General features: G+C 46.1%; 1 non-coding gene across 1 annotated transcript; it reads right to left on the bottom strand.

Moving 5' to 3' along the window:
* Positions 1-163, bottom strand: LOC148161975 (U1 spliceosomal RNA). Its single transcript, XR_015767239.1, has one exon. It is a non-coding gene; the product is annotated as a U1 spliceosomal RNA (small nuclear RNA).
* Positions 164-16,897: the final 16,734 nt, after the last annotated feature.

Here is a 16,897-nt window from a genome sequence, read left to right as displayed (position 1 = left end):
AAAGAGCAAAAGCAGCCCCCCACTGCCACTGCCACAAATAATGCAGAGGAGTTGTCCATACTCGGGGAAATCGCGGGGGTCAGCATGTCCCTGGTATGATGGAAGGGCCTCCCCTGGGAAAACCACCTGCTTGATCCCGGAGTCTCCCCTGCCGGGTAAGTGTGACTCCCTCCGCCTCCGCCCCACACCAGTCTCACCCCCCTTCCACCGGACACACAGGCTCACTCGCCTAGGCGCACCCCAACACCCTCGGCACCCACTCCTGTCGCAAGCATCCTCACCCTCCACACGACGCTTCCGAATAGGATGGACGCAACAGCGCTGCTACCTCCTCAGCCCCACGAATTCTAAGTTGCAGAACCCCACCGCCATGTTGCCTGGTTTGCATCAGACACGCCCCGTCCGTGAAGTCAAGGGCTTCGCCTCAGTCCCCAACCCCACCCCATCTCCCTGCCCCCCAGCTCCCCTCCCAACTTGGATTTCAGTACTGGTGTTCCTCCTTCTCCTCCTCCAGTCCCCCTTCCCCTTCTCCCTTCCCGTGCCCTGGCTTCCTTCCTCACCTGCCCAGTCTCCTCTGTCTCCTGAATTGGTTACCACTCTTTCCTCTCCCTGCAGCTATGGCCCCCCAAACCCTACACAACCCCCCCCACCCAGCCCAGGGAAGGCTGTGCCAGCCAGAGAGAAACATGAGGGAGGACTTTCCAACAGCCCGCGAAGAGCAGATACAACTCTCTCTTGCTCTCTCTAGCTCTCTCTCTCTTTCCCTTCGGACCCTGGTTGGAGGACACCGAGTGCCATGGCTGCACCTGTACAGTTCAAACCAGTCCCCACAGCCTCCCCCAGGCCTGGACACTGCGGGGGGGAGGGGAGGACCAAAAGTCCGCAACCCCTGGGCCCTCGGGCTGACACCAGCCCACAACACTCCACGCGCTGAACACATCCCAGGGCCTGCTTCTTCCCCAGGAGGGCTCCTAGGACAGGGACGGCGCGCCCCCTCGTGGCTTCGCGGGGAGACGCCCAAGGATCCCGCTGTTGAGGGCAGGGCCAAAGGGGACCACTGCTTCTGCTCCCTTAAACCAGGCTCAGAGTTCTCAGCAGGGGGTTAGTGGGGTCCCAGGCTCCCCACTCTGCCACCGCCTGCCCTCCCTCCATCGCTGGGCGCTTCCCCCTGGAGGGGATTTCTGCAGTCAGGTCGGCCTTTGGAGGGAAAATAGCCAGGTCTGGAAAACTAAACAGACTACTTTGAAGAGATTTGGGCAATTGTATGGTCATGGATGGAGCGCCCTAGGGTTCTGATTTGCCTTGTCTTGCTTGCACCTTGAGGTAGTGGTTTACTTTTCCCGGAATGTTTAAATTAGAAAAGATTGGAGGGTGGAGAGGGGGCGTCCAACTTTAGTTGTCACCTGAGATCAATAGTGTGCTGCTGGGTAGAATAATGCCCCCTCCCTAGGAGCTGCCCAGGCTAATGCCAGGAACCTGTGCACATGTTCCATCCTGCAGCAAAAGGGACCCTGCACAGGTGCTTATGTTAAGGACCTTGAGATGGGGAGATGATCCTGGATTATCCAGGCGGCGCCCTGCAATGACAAGGGGGTCTTAAAACACAAAGAGGCAGAGAAGAGGTCAGAAGGAGGCTGTGTGAGGAGGACTCTGCCTGCTGGGGCTGGGGCTGGGGCTGAGCATGGAGGAGGGGCCTCTAGGAGCTGGAACAGGCAAAGAGACACACTGCCTGCTTAACCTAAAAAATAGAAAGCGCCAGGTATTTTACCAGCCAAATTGGGATTCCTGGGGAATAAAAGGGAAAGGTGATGTGGGACAACCAGCTGGTCTGAGGAAAGTCACCTAACCAGAGCTGTGCAGGGTCCCTGGTGTGGCTTGCAGTGAGGTCCTGCTCAGGGCCTCCATGGGAGGAAAGGCCAGCAAGTCAGGGGGCAATCATTTGAAAGCAGTAGAGGGAACAGGACCTGGAGCTCTCCCAGGCAAAATGACCCCTAATCAGGAGCCAGATCCGTCATCGGAAAATAATCCAGAGCTGACACATGTGAGAACCGCCAGAGAAGGATATGAAAGCTTTTAGTATAAGTTTTCCATCAGTTGTAAATGTTAAACCGAGAAATAGAAAATATAAACAACACCCTCTCTATCTTTAAGAGATGAAAACTACAACGTCTGAAAGGAAATATACTACAAGGTATTGACAGAATTTAGAAAATGCAGAAGAAAAATTTTTGATAGAATTGTATTGACTCTGTAGATCTATTTGCATAGTATTGCCATATGAATGATATTAAATCTTCCAATGCATGCATACAGTTGTTTTTTTCCCCCCATTTGGTCTTTCATCTCTCGCAGAACCATTGCTTCTTATGCTTTTCAGTGAACAAGTCTTGCTCTCCTTGAATGAATTTACACCTGACACTTTTACTGTGTTGTGTGCCATTGTAAATAGAATTGCTTTCTAAATTTCCTTCTCAGATTGTTCATTGCTAGTGCATAGAAACACAACTGATTTTGTATATATGGTACCCTGCAACTTTACGGAATGAGTCTATGGACTCTAATATTTTTGTGTGTGGATGATTTGAGGTTTTTCTATCTTTAGGAGCATGTCCTCTGTAAATAGAGATACAGGTTGACCCTTGACCAATGCGGAGTAAGGATGGTGACTCTCAAGATCAAAAACCTGTGTATAGAGGCGCCGTGAGGGGCGGTAGCAGCGGCGGTGGTGGTGATAGTGGCGGTAGCTGTGAGGGGATTCCGGGAAGATGGTGCTGATTAAGGAATTCCGTGTGGTTTTGCCATGTTCTGTTCAGGAGCAAAGTTCCTGCATTCGTCAGGATGATTGCTCCGGAGGGCTCCTTGCTGTTTCACGAGGAAGCCTGGAACGCATACCCCTACTGTAGAACAAACCATTATGCCTCAGTTGTAACGAGTGTATATATGAAAGATGATTTCTTCATTAAAATTGAAACATGGCACAAACCAGACTTGGGAACATTAGAAAATGTACACGGTTTAGATCCGAACGCATGGAAAACTGTTGAAATTGTCCGCATAGATATTGCAGATCGAAGTCAAGTTGAACCAGCAGACTACAAAGCTGATGAAGACCCAGCATTATTCCAGTCAGTCAAGACCAAGAGAGGGCCTTTGGGACCCAACTGGAAGAAGGAGCTGGCAAACAACTCTGACTGTCCTCAGATGTGTGCCTACAAGCTGGTGACCATCAAATTCAAGTGGTGGGGACTGCAAAGCAAAGTAGAAAACTTCATTCAGAAGCAAGAGAAAAGGATATTTACAAACTTCATCGCCAGCTTTTTTGTTGGATTGACAAGTGGAATGATCTGACAATGGAAGACATTAGGAGAATGGAGGATGAAACTCAGAAAGAACTAGAAACAATGCGTAAGAAGGGTTCTGTCCGAGGCACGTCGGCTGCTGATGTCTAGATGAGTCCCCTGTAGGGTCAGAGACAATATCAAACTGTTTACGTAATCAAGGTCAAGTGAGGGGAACAAGTGCAGCCAGTGATGAGTGAAGAAGGATCTGACCAGTATCTGGCAGTGCTGACGTTTCCCAGATGTGTGCTTGTGATGACATACTCACAGGTTCCCAACCACCTGTGTGTGTGTGTGTGTGTGTGTGTGTGTGTCTGTGGCTGCATATAAAACACATGTAGAGCTACAGATCAAGATACACACACTTGTGTATATATGTACATACAAACATACTGAAAGGATTAGTACAATTTCTCCAAAGTACTGTACCTATCTTCAAGAATGCAAAAGAAAATATTTTCAATATATATACCTGGAACAGATTTTAATAATTATCAGAGTAATACCATTGATGGACAAATTGACTGCAATTTAATACTAGCTGGTATGTTTCATAAATGTCAAATTGTGGACCAATATATTTAGCCTTTTATTACTTTTCTGTTCTTTTAAATCTTCCTGTTCTTTTAAATCTTACAAATTCTTATTTTAGTCCCATAAGCAACAGACTCCCACAGAAAAATTTATTCAAAATCTTTTGGTATTCCAGTGAATCTGGAATGTGAACTCTGAATGTATTTATAATGATTTATTTCTGGATGGTTATTATCTTAAATTCAAATTGGACACTGTCTATTAGTAAGGAGTATAGGTCCCAGCCAATTTTTACCTGTTTGCCCTGAGGGAAAAAATCCTTTAAAAAAAAATTCTGGTTTTTATTGGATTTTTGTATTTTAAATTTCAATATTTTTCTACATCAAACCTAGCAAAAATGGAGATGATGGTTTGTGATTTATAATAAGCACTATACAATTTTCAGGCTACTCGTAGGCAAACAAAGAAATTGATGAAGAAATGAATAGCATCGTAGGCTGTAGGAAAACTTTCGGAAGTCGAGCACTTCCATGGAGTCTTGTTTCTGAAATGACTGTTTTCTGAAATTAGAGCTTGGAAACTATGCAAATGATCTAGATTCCTCACAGCTGACAGGCTAGAATACAGATAGTGGTGATGGTTTTGTTTTTGTTTTTGTTTTGCACTTTTCATATTGAAATACACCCCAAGGGGGAGAAGCTGCCTTTGAGATAGTGGAATTTCAGAGGCAGCACAGGCTGATCTCCTTGCCTGGGAGGCCCTGCTGAGAGGCCAGTGCTCCACCGCCCATGGGGAGGACACCATTGGAACCTGTCACGAGTGAGCATCAGGAACGTGCTGTTAGCAGCTGCTGCCACCTTGTCCTCCTCCTCCTCCTTCTTTAAGAAAGGCACCATAGCTAGGTAAGATTTTTATCAGCTCTCTCTGTCCAAATCCAGGTTTTCTCCTGTCAGTCCTGGAAGCTTGACCAGAATGATATTGTTGGAGCCTTCCGGTCACAAACTATCTCCTTTAATCTCGTCCTTCCTGCAACACGCTGGCTCCTGTAGTCCTATCACGTTTGTAATCTGACTTGCTGACAGTCCTGCCCACCCTGCTCCTCGTTTTCCCACATGCCATGTCCCCACTGAGGTGGTGGCAGTGAGTCGGACGAAGGTGTTGAGGATCACTGCCGCACCGCGATGCCCTCTTAGCCTTGGCTCCGAACCCCACGTCGAATATGTCCTCCGTGTACTCAGGATCAAGACTGATGTTTACTCTCTGGGCGGTGTTATAAGACAGGTGTTGTCAAAGCATAATCATTGTCTGCAAAATGTTTCCTGCAAGGAAGATTATTGCTAATTTTGTGAAATAAAGAGTCTCACTCTCTCCTTTTAATGGACTAAACTCTCACTGGCATCTGTAGCTTCGTTGGGAGTTTGGGCGTACATGGAAATCCATGCCCAGCGCAGGGATTCTAATGTTTTCCTAACAACTGTGGAGATTTGAGGGAATGCGTGGTGAATGTAAAATACCTAGTTTACTTGGCAGTCTCTTGTGTAAATTACAGTAAAACAAAGTAAATGAAATTGAAACAAAAAATAAATTTGATCACAAAATGCCAAAAAAAAAAAAAAAAAAACCTGTGTATAAATTTGACTCCCCGAAAACTTAACTACTAATAGCCACTTGTTGACTGGAAGCCTGACTGATAAGATAAAGATGACTACCCATATTTTGCAAGTTATATGTATTCTACACTGTATACTTCTAATAAAGTAAGCTAGATAAATGAAAATGTTATTAAGAAAATCATTCAGAAGAGAACATATATTTAGAGTAGTATACTGTGTTTATAGAAAAATGCACGTAGAAGTGTACATGTGCTGTTCCAACCTGTGTTGTACAAGGTCAACCCTAGTTTTATTTCTTCCTTCCCCCACTCTTTTTTCTCACTTTCAGTTTTGAATAGTATTTTGGCCGAGGATCGAATTCCATGCCTAGAGAGGGATTCTTGAGTCTCCTCTTGATTAGAACGAACTTTTCAAGTTCATCCCTGACATTAAATCTAAATTAGACCTGCTTTGGGGCTTGGAAATGGAGGGAAAAATCACCCTCCTTTCTTCTCACTGCATTTTAGACTTCCTCCTCAAAATGAATGTCAGGGGGCACCTGGGTGGCTCAGTCGTTAAGCTTCTGCTTTCCGCTCAGGTCGTGATACTGGGGTCCTGGGATGGAGCCCCGCGTCAGCAGAAAGCCTGCTACTCCCTCTCCCACACCCACTGCTTGTGTTCCCTCTCTCATCGTGTCTCTCTCTGTCAAATAAAAAAATAAAATCTTAAAAAATAAAAAAAAGTTCTTGCAAATAGTGCTGAGGACTCAGACTGGCCATTGCTTTGCTCGTGCCTCCCAATATTACCCTCAAAAATATGAGCAAGACTTCATACTAGGTAAGACTTAGGACCTTGGTGGGCTAAATATTCAGCAAGCTTTATACCAAACATGGTCCTACCATAGCTTTGATAACATGTGGAGAGGACTGAACAAGAAAATATGAAGTGCAACAGAGTCATCTTACCTTGAAAAAACATGGCCATTTTGAATACTCACGGTAGCATATGCAGAAATCTAGCCTGGGCTGCCCTGGAGCCTTGTAAGCTTTACACTGCACATTCAGTGTTTCTAGAACACGCACGTGCACGCGCACACACAGACGCACACACACACACTCACACACACACTCCTCCAGTCCATCTCCGTAGGACTTGTGATCAAATCAGGAGCCAGTCCTCGAGTAGTAGGGCCCAGAGCCCGTGAGCAACAGATGCCTAAACAGGAGCCACTGTCCCTGCTTTTTCTACAGAAGACACGCCTGTTGCGCGGCGCCCTTCCTTGTCACGTGCCCTCTGATCCACGCCCCGCCATGTCTTTCCCCACCCACCCTACCCTCCTGGCCATTGGCCAGCCTGTGACCGGACAGGAAGTGACGTCCACGCCCCCTGGGTTTAGGCCTCCTGTGGGTTCTCAGGCCTGGTTGGGAGAGCAGTGCAGCAAAATAGCTCTTGAAAATGAAAACTATCATCGTAGGACTAAGAACAACAATAAATAGATTCGCAGAATCATGCGAAGGATCTGTACTGGAAATCAGAGCCAAAACTGTAAGAGAACGGGCACCTGGGTGGCTCAGTCGGTTAAGCGACTGCCTTCGGCTCAGGTCATGATCCTGGAGTCCCGGGATCAAGTCCCGCATCAGGCTCCCTGCTCGGCGGGGAGTCTGCTTCTCCCTCTGACCCTCTTCCCTCTTGTGCTCTCTATCTCTCATTCTCTCTCTCTAATAAATAAATAAAATCTTTAAAAAAAAAAACTGTAAGAGAACAAAAGGAGAAGCTAGACCCAAAAGGTGTGTCTGGTAAGGCCAGATGTGCGGAACAGGATTTCGAGTGGAGCAAGAGATGTTAGGCGAGTGTCCCGCTCAGCAGCGGGAAGGCGTGGGGATCAACGCCCCACAGGGTCGTGGGAAGAGCGAGGGAGGGCAGGGCCAGGCACCGCTGTGAAAGGAGACCCGACAGAGCCGGCCAAGTCCTGGATGCATTTGGCGGAGACCGCCGGGCACCAAAACTGGGAGCTCGGCCTTTGCCACAGATTCCAAAGAAATACATTCCCAGCAGCTAACATTTAAGTGTGTGTGTGTTTGGGGGGGGGGTGATGACATGTTCCATGACAAGAAATGTAGCATTTCCTTCTGAATGTGGCATGCGAGAGTCCTGTCATTTTGTCGGCAACACAAGATTTCAATTCTATGACACCACATCGTTGTGGATACCGTGACATGATTTTCGGCCTCAATGTGTTCCGAGCCGATGCAGTTAGACAAGGCCGAAGAATCCAGAGTGTCAGCTTGGGGCTAGAGAGCCCCCAGAGAGGACCCGCGCTTGCCTCTGGCTGGGTAATCAGAGAGCTTGCTCCCCTGTGAACTGAAGGTTGGAGCTTCCAGCCCAGCTGGGAATACTGGGTTATAACTGATCCGAGGCCTTACTAAGCTATACTGTGCGAAACATTCTTTCTTACCTAGCTTCTTCCCTGACTTATCCTCAGTATCTATTTTATTTTTGTTTTTTAAGCTTTAAAAGTTTTATGTATGTATGTATTTATTTATTTATTTATTTATTTATTTATTTATTTATTTAGGAGAGAGAGAGCACGCCCCTGCAAGCCTATAAACGGTGTGGAGGGGCAGAGGGAGAGGCAAAGGGAGAGAATCTGAAGAGGTCTCTGCACTGAGCCTGGGGTTCAATTTCAGGACCCTGAGATCATGACCTGAGCCAAAACCAAGAGTTGAAGGCTTAACCAACTGAGCCACCCAGGTGCCCCATATGTTTTAAATGTTTCAGGGATTTTATTTTTAAGGAATCTCTACATGCTTTGTGAGGCTCGATCTCACAATACCGAGATCAGGAGCAATATCTAGTTTATTTTTGTTTATTTTTTTAAAATATTTTATTTAATTATTTGAGAGAGAGTGAGAGAGCGAGCAGGAGAGCATGGTGGGAGACACAGGGAGAAGGAGACTCCTCGCTGAGCAGGGAGCCCGATGTGGGGCTCGATTCCCAGACCTTGGAATCATGACCTGAGCCAAAGCAGACGCTCAACTGGCTGAGCCTCCCAGGTGCCCCAGCAATCCCTAGTTTAAATCAGAGGTGGGAAGATCCTGCCTGAACACCTAAAGTTCATGTTAATTACTAAGGGGGTTGGTAGAAAGAGTCTTTTCTTTTTCTTTCTTTTTTTAGGATAAAAACAAGTTCTGGAGTTCCAGAGCCTAGGTATCTCATAGACAATATGACCTTTCTTCCTGAGAATGGGTTTTTACACCTGTTTGTTCCTGGAAAGTTGGCATCAATTCCTCTAAGCCAGTTTAAAGGAATTGGCTTTTTTATTCCTCACAGCCAAAAAGAACACACGCCAAGGTCTCAGTGAGAGGATCGCTTATAGGATACGGGCTTTAGTTGTGAGATGTGGGAAAGGATGGGAAGAGGCAGGGTTTGTTCTATATTGAACACTGGCAGCACTGACAATTCTGTGATTGTGGTAAAGAAGTCATAGGCGTTTCCTTAGGGAGGGAGGTTGATGTTTGGATGTCGGTCTGAACAGTATTGTGAGTAGCCTTGTTTTGTCTCATTTCATCAAGGTCTCAAAGCAATCTTGTCTGAGGTTGATATTCTACATGTAAGATTATTTATTTCAATCATGGAAACAAAACAGTCCGGCTGGGAGTGCCAGAGCAGTTCAGGGCATCGGAGGCTGGGATTGTTCTTTGTCCCTGGAAATCCCTAAAACAGAGAACAAGGAAAGAGAGCCCTCTGGTCTCCCAAGCTGTAGCTGCAAACCTGAGTGGGAAACTGAGACTTGGACTAAGTATCTTGAATTTCCTGTGGCTCCATTTCCCATTTCAAAATGGGTCAAAAGGAATTGTTCCTGCATGGGTTGTCCCAGGTGTTAAATTGGTAGAGTAGGCAGCTAGATCTGAGCTGGAGGCAAGGAGGGTGGTACACAGTGCTTTCGTGGTTTCCCACCTGCTGGACTGTCAGATCCAGACCAGCAGGGACAGAGCATGTGCTCTCCTTTCCAGCGTGTGTCCTACAATAACGTATGGCTTCCTTATAATATATTTACATTGCGGTTTCCATCCCCCAGTAGGGGAAGATGGCCTTGACAGTTCCAGGAAGACCTTTGTTAGGGCCCAAATCTCCCCCTATCAACCAGTAGGCTGAGTCCCTTAGATGATTGGAAACATCTTCAGTTGGAGACCACCCTGGCTGTGACCCATAATCTATGAGACATAAAAAGAAAAGACACCCCTAACGCCGGTGCAGCTCCACCCCGGGGCCTGTCTGCTCTCCCATCTTGAGAGTGGACTGAAGTTCAACCAGGAGTGTAAACCAACTGAGTATACAAGTGGGACTGTACAATTGTGAACAAGAGTATTCCCAGGAAAAGTCCTTCTGGACATTGTTGTTTGAACAGTGGGGATACGGATTGACCACTGTCCCCTGACATTCAGATGTGGGTTCCCGGAGGATATGTTAGGATCCTCGACAGGGAAGCTCGCAGCCAAGGCCTGTGTGACGGCCGTACTGCCATCAACTGTTGAAGGAGTTTGGGAAAATCTCTTCTTCTCTCTGGGCCTCACTTTCCTCATGTGTAAGATAAGGTTGTTATTCAAATCCTCCACGGTCCCTTCCTGCTCAGTTTCTGTGAGTGCATGTGGGTCTGCGGTGCCTTTTAAGCAGCCCTAGGGACTGCAGCTGAGACCTGACTTGGTCCCTTCACTGTGTGTCCTTTTCAGGAGCCTGATCTGAGCCCACACTGGAAACAGAGAACAGAGGGAGCATTTGGGAGACAGAAAATCAGCAGATTTGGAGGATGAGCATAACCCGAGGAAGGACAAGGCAATGGTGGAGCAGGTGATTGCCAAAGGAGGTAAGAATAAGGACAAGTTGAGTCCAGAAAACTCAGGGGAACCTGAGGAATGCATACAGCAGCATCCAACTCTGCAAGGAGCAGCCTGAGCTGAGCAAGGAGAACTAGGAGAGTAAGATTTCCCCTCAACTTCAGGTCTTTTAAAAATTGATTCATAACGGATTCCCGTGTGGCATCAGTTTCACGTGGCAACACAGGGATTGGACGACTCTATAAATTATGTTAGGCTGACTACTAGTGTAGCTACCCTCTGTCACCACGCAGAGCTGTTACTGCACCACCGACTACATAATATGAGATCTGTCCTCTAACATTTTTTTTTAAATCTTCACTGTGGACGATGTTTTGTCAGAGTGTAGGTTTCTATGCCCTCCCCTTCCCCCACCACTACCATGGGCCTTCTTTGGACTTTCCCAGAGAGGAGCAGTGACATATAGGAGGTTCCCTATTTTAGGTCACTGCAGCCCCTGATCTTGGACCAGGATGCTCAGCCAGGGCCAGGGAAATATGGATTAGCAGGAACCCTTCTTTGCAAGCCCAGCTCCAATGTGAAGGACCACAGTGCCTCTTCTAGGCCCCCGCAGGAATGGTTCAGCACCCAGGAGCTGGCCCTACATAGAGGGCCAGAAAAGGGCAGATTCCCCTAAACCCAGCCCAAAGTGTTCCATTTAGACTCAGAAGAAGGTGAATAGCAGCACAGGCTCTTTTCCCTATGCTGAGTGGGGGGACTGGGGGGAGCCTCAGTGCCAGTGCAGGAGGGAGCATCAAAGGGAACCTTTGGATGTTAACCTAAAGTTTCGTGGCTAGAGCCCACCCAGGGGACCAAACCTACTTAAGATCCATCCAGATCTTGCCAGCGGCTTCCGTGGGTCCTGCAGCCCTGACTTCCTCTAGGTATCTCCAGCCAGCTACTGCCCCTGTCTTTGCCTGCTTCCCCCTGGTGTCCTTGGGCAACCTGAAGGTCTGTTCCCTTAAGTAGTCTGCCGCCTGGTGGATTCCAGGGGAACTGCCGGGGCCTGAGGCTGAAGGCACAGGCACTGAATCCCTGACTCCAGCTGAGAGGTCAGAAACCAGGCTCTGAGCCACCACCTGCTGAGACTCCAGGATGTGGCCCCTCACCAGGCAGTGTTTGCCTGGGGGTCCCAGGACCCACTGATGTGCGAAGGTCACCTTCTTTCTTTTTTTTAGGTGAAAATGACATACAATAAATTTCACCCATTGTCAACAATGACAGAGTTGTTCAGCTAGTGCCCTAGTGTGTTTCAGAGGCTTCCTTCACCTTCCCACACTCCCTCCAGCCCCTCTGCAGACAGTCTCCGCTCCCTCCTCCAGCCCCAAGCAGCACTGATCTGCTTTCTGTCTCTGTGCATTGCTCCTTTCTGCTCATTTTACATAAGCACAATGAGAAGGTTTGTAGTTCTTGGTGACTGGCTTCTTTCACTTAGCATCCTTTTGAGGTTCCTCCATGCTGTAGCTTGGATCAGATTTCTGTGCCTTTTGTTGCCCAATAGATGCCATGGTACAGATAGGCCTCATTGGGTTTGTCCATTCACCAGCCGATGGCCCTTTGTGTTGCTGTCAGGTTTTCCCTATTGTGAATAACGCTGCCCGGAACATTTCTGACCAAGACTTGAGCAGACATATGCTTTTACTTCTCTCAGATAGATTCCTAGTTGTGGAATGGTTGGGTCCTATGGCAAGCTTGTGCTGAACTCTTAAGAACTCTCAAAGTGGCTTCCGCAGTGGCTCTTATATTTTACGTTGCCACCAGCAATATAAGAGGGTCCAGTTTCTCCACATCCTCAGCAACACTTGGTATCGTCTTTGGAACATAAGCACACTAGTTGATGTAAAATGGTACGTGGTTGTCCTTGCATTTCCTTGAGCACTAATAACATATTAATAATAACCTTGATTACCTTTTTATGTGTCTCCTTTGGTACATGTGTATTCAACTCTTATACTGGCTTAAACGAGTGTGTTGCTTCGGCCCATTGAGTGAGTTCAAAGTCCTCTTGTCCCTCGTGAATGTGAGTCCTCACTGGGTATTTAATCCACAAATATTTCCTCCTAATCAGTGGCTTCTCTGTTTCTTTTCTCAGTGGCAAAGTTTGATGCAAAAAACTTCTTCATCTTCAATTTTCTCTTACGTATCGTGCTCTTGCCGCAGTGACTTAGAACTCTTTGCTTACTGTGAATTCCTGACCATTTTCTCCCATGTAGTCCTCTTGCACAATAGTTTTGGCTCTTATACTTAGATCTGTGACCATTTTGAGTTCATTGCTGTGTAAGGTGTGATTTCCTGCAACAGCAGTGGGGGAGCTTTGTCCTGACAGGTACAGGAGAGCCTGGGGGACAACTTTGTTTCAGAGTTAGTCTCCCCTGGGCCAGGAATGGAGATTTCACCCTGCTGCACCTGTTAGTGAAAGGCTGAGTGCCTTTGGGGAGGGGAGATACATGGGGCTGGGGTCATATATGGCATGTACTCCCCGTTCTCTGGGACTGGGTTAAAAGTAGCTCCTGGAGTCCCAGGGCAGTCCTGCTCACAGGTGTCTTTAGAAGCACAAACACACTGAGAGCAGGAGAGGCTAACACAGAAAGGACCCCAGGGATCCCAGGGGATCTGGGTTGGGATCCGAGAGGGTCTTCTGTGGGTGGGTGGGAAAGAGGACTCCCACACAATTGGAACTCAGGAAACATACCCAGAAGGAGTGGAGCAGATTGAAGACATTTCCCAGAGTTTGCACTATTTTTCCAACATGAAAATCATGGTGTGTGCCTGCATGAAAGGTGCTCGGGTGACCCATGCTGCCTCAGTTGGTAGAGCGTGCAACTCTTTATCTCAAGGTCCTGCGTTAGAGCTCCACGTTGGTCATGGAGCCTAGCTGAAATTAAAAAAATAATAATAATAAATAAAAAATACACAGGTGCATGCGTCAGGAATCTGGAATTACTCCCCCTAAGGAAAGGATGGGGCAGCTCCCTTAGTCCTTGCAGGTCAAGAGCCATTCTGCGCCTTAGAGAATCCTAAAAGTTGCTTGATATTTCCTCAGATCAACCCAGAGATTCTACACTTTTAGTATTTGTTGGGTTTCCCGTGTATGGTCAGAGGTCCACTGGCAGACAAAAGTTGACACACGGAGTACAGAGTAGACCAAAACACAGAATAGTACCTGGATGCACCACATTAGTCTCTGTCCTCACTGCGGTCTCACTGAAAATGAGAATGGGCAATCGAAATACCTGGTATTCAACACACATTAGGAAAAAATGGAAAGTTTGGGTTAACAGTTTAAATTATTGTGTCCCCAGATTGAATCTGATGGCAAGTGGAGACTCTGTTGAACGTCTTCTAGGTTCTGCAGGTGGAAATGAGGGGCTGAGGGACAAAGAAATTTACAACTGAGAGTAACTTTGGTAACTTAGTACCTTCACACTTGACACAGTTTTCTTTCATTTTGTCTGATGCCCTGCTGTCATGTTTGATTCTAACCATATTTGTACAAGGAAGTTGATATCAATAGCAAACCTAAAATCCATACCACTAAATATCACAGTGCTTATTCCTAATGGTACTTTAGGCTCGTTTCTAACTGCCTGTAGTTTCGTTATGACTGACTCTGAAGGCAGCCCATTCTAGCCATGTGTGCACTTCTCTTTGGCCCCACCTCCAGGTTAAGCAGTGCACCTGAGAGGGCTCTATCACTGGGGGAAGGACGTAGGTCAGACAGGTAATAAAGAGAAATGGGGGGACTGGGAGTCAGCAAAAAGAAAGCATAATTATCAGTGCATTGATTCCAGAGAGGACCATTATATTGCTTTTTAAAAACTATTTTCTTTACTTCTTTGAGAGAGAGCGATTGGGAGAGCAGAGTGGTGGAGGGAGGGGGAGAGTGAGAGAGAAGCCGACTCACCCCTGAGCAGGGAGCTGGACATGGGGCTTATCCCAGGACCCTGGGATCCTGACCTGAGCCAAAGACTGACACTTAACCAATTGAGCCACCCAGGTGACCCTTAAAATAATTTTAAAAAATTTCTGGAATACTTAACATACAGCGTTACATTAGTTTCAGGTAAGATCATGGTATTTATTTTTTATTTTTTTTCTTTAAAGATTTTATTTATTTATTTATTTATTTATTTATTTATTTATTTATTTATTTAGAGCAGGGATTACGGGCAGAGGGAGAGGGAGAAAGAATCCCAAGGAGATTCTGCATTGAGCATAGAGCCCAAACGTGGGGTTCCCACGACCCTGAGATCATGACCTGAGCCAAAATCAAGAGTCAGATGCTTATCCGACGTAGCCACCTGGATGCCCCTTGGTATTTCTAAGAATAATATGTTTAGCTTTCTCTCTGAAAGAGGTACTGAGTAATGAGCAAGGCTAAGAGAAACCATGGTACCCATAGGGGCCAAGGTCAGATTGCCCAATATGTACCACAATGGCATATTGTTTATTTTGAATTGTAGCTATTTGAATAGCAACTGCTGCAAGGACACTCAAACCCTCCTCTGTCTCCCTGAAAGCAGGAAACCCATCTCCCCTATGAAAAAGTCATCCCCTGTACTAAAAAGTAAAAAGACATCCTTCTCACCAAGGCCTTTAAAGCAGAGGGACTGAATTCTGCATAGAACTCACTCCAAATTAGAGCTCCCAAACGTCCCTTGGAAATGTATTGTCTCCTTGTCTAAAATGTATAAGAAATGTCTGCCTTAATAGTTTCTATTTCTTTAAAGGTCTGAATTTCAATATCAGTTCTTCATGCATATTCAATATCTCAGGTAAACTTAATTCTTAGTTAAGCTGGAAGACCTTGAAGGGTAATGGAGGAACTTGTCCTTCCCTGCATATATTTTCCTAGGGAAATTATTGGATTCTTGCTGATTTACAAGCTCCACCTAAACAATGTGTGGAAAAGAAGGGAAACTGTGTTCTTTCATTTGGGCATTTCCCTTCAGTGGATCTGGCCTGGAAATAAGAAAGAAAGAAAGAAGAAAGGAAGGAAAAAAAAGGAAAGAAGGAAAAGAACGGAAGGAAGGAAGAAAGAAAGAAAGAGAAAGAAAGAAGGAAGGAAGGAAGGAAGGAAGGAAGGAAGGAAGGAAGGAAGGAAGGAAGGAAGGAAGGAAAAAGGAAGGAAGGAAGGAAGGAAGAGAGGATGGAAAGAAAGAAAGAAGAAAGAAAGAAAGAAAGAAAAGAAAGAAAGAAAGAAAGAAAGAAAGAAAGAAAGAAAGAAAGAAAGAAAGAAAGAAAGAGAGAAAGAAAGAAAGAAAAAGAGAGAAAGAAAGACAGACAAAAAAGAAAGGGGGAAGGAGGGAGGGAAGAAAGTGTCGTGGTCAATTTTCCTTGTAAACATCTCGTGACGAATCTGTTGGTGAACACCCAAATGGTGGTGAATGTTGGGAAGGCCCGTCCCTGGCATGCTTTCAGGAGGGTGATTTGGCGTGTATAGAACTATTTAGGGAAACAAACTAAGAATCTGTGGATTAATATGGCCTTATTCGCTAGAAAATGTCACCTCAGCTATGTAAGCATAGCCATGGGAAATCAACCCAAAGAGTTCCACTTTGTGTGGTAACCTCACACAACATTTAGAGACCATGTATGTTTTGCCTGGGTCAGAGCGTGTCCTCATGTGGGAAATCGGTTCTTGCAGTTAGTGTTAGTGGTCTCAGTTGCTTTGCAGGTACCTCACAATTTCCCTTTGAAAATGTGAGTAAAACTTGATCCTGGGTAAGACTTATGATTAGTGGCGCCTGATTTGGCAATGCAACCTTTTACATCATCCCCATATTTGTTGGATGTGCTCTTATGCAATTATCTGGTCTTTCTTGAAATAGTTGCCATTCGCCAAAATTAAACCTGGATAACCTGTGTACAGAGTGACTGGTGGATGATGGATTTTGTGGCCATTATGGCCAAAATTGTTGCTAAGGTATCTCCCAAAACCATGTATTGTTCTTTGGCACATGCCCATTTGCAACTCCAAAAGCCCAAAGCCATTGTTCCCTGCTACCCTGGGGTCCTTGTCATCAATTCCCCAGAAGTTCAGGATTATAACAGCTCTCATTATCTTTTTTAAGATTTTACTTACTTATTTGACAGAGACACAGAGAGAGAACACAAGCAGGGGGAGCAGCAGAGGGTGGGGAAGAAGCAGGCTTCCTACCGAGCAGGGAACCCAATGTGGGGCTGGATTCCAGGACTCTGGGATCATGACCTGAGCTGAAGGAAGTTGCTTAACCTACTGAGGCACCCAGGTGCCCCAACAGCTCTTATTAAATCCCAAACCCTGTCTATCTTGTTTTTGTTTTATACACTATTGTTTTGTGTATATTGTGTATATTGTTTTATATCACTATTTTGTTTTATACAATTTCCCATAGTTAGGAAGACAGCAGGGATAAGAAAAGATGAAGTACAGGGGGCAATCTTACCTTGAAAAAGTACGTCATTTTTGGGAAATCCGCCACCACACATGAGTGAAAAATTGAACCCTGAGACCTAGCATAACCTTAGCTGACGGTAATTCCCTTAAGCTAAATCAATAGGAACATACCTCCCATGA

Source organism: Eumetopias jubatus, unplaced genomic scaffold (genome assembly GCF_037043125.1).
Source record: "Eumetopias jubatus isolate StellerSeaLion01/CBP00866 unplaced genomic scaffold, mEumJub1_p1.0 scaffold_32, whole genome shotgun sequence".
Classification (NCBI taxonomy): domain Eukaryota; kingdom Metazoa; phylum Chordata; class Mammalia; order Carnivora; family Otariidae; genus Eumetopias; species Eumetopias jubatus.
Note: the sequence above shows the minus strand (reverse complement) of the source record. Positions and strands in the feature narration are given on the sequence as shown.